The sequence below is a fragment of the Phaenicophaeus curvirostris genome, chromosome 4 (assembly GCF_032191515.1).
Source record: "Phaenicophaeus curvirostris isolate KB17595 chromosome 4, BPBGC_Pcur_1.0, whole genome shotgun sequence".
In the NCBI taxonomy this organism is placed as follows: domain Eukaryota; kingdom Metazoa; phylum Chordata; class Aves; order Cuculiformes; family Cuculidae; genus Phaenicophaeus; species Phaenicophaeus curvirostris.
The window spans coordinates 26,395,506-26,396,033 of NC_091395.1; positions in this window are offsets into that span (position 1 = coordinate 26,395,506).

The following is a 528-nucleotide window of genomic DNA, read 5'->3' on the forward strand; positions in this document are numbered from 1 at the left end:
TCTAGATGTAGTAAAGGTCAGATTCCAAATTCCACACTCAGGTACTAAGTTCATCAAAGGACTTCCAGTTAATTATTAAGAACTAAGGTAACTGCTGGTTTCTACCCCATTTTATCAATTGCCTCAGCTTTCATTTTTGAATACTGAGCCCACACAGCCACATTTCTGAGCCCATTTTCAGTGCCAGGAGAACTGGGAGCTCCTGCCACTCCTCCTCTGTTTGAATGAAAGGGTGTTCAGGCCTGTTGCTGCCAGGACCAGATCCTGATCATTGTCTCCACTGTCTTCTATCAACTCTGTGAGCATCCCAGAGGCAGACACTTTTTAAGAGTCTTCCTGGATGCAGAAGTGCATGGGATTTATCAGTGCCTTCCCAAAAAGTGTTGTTACTTTGCTACAGCGACTCAGATGCAATGTCAGTTCCTGCTATATCGTATTATGCAAAATAAATTCCCTTTCTTTCAGCAGCCCCAGCCTGTGTATCAATCACATCATTGGAGTGGCAGAGGTTTGAGACTGAAAAGATGA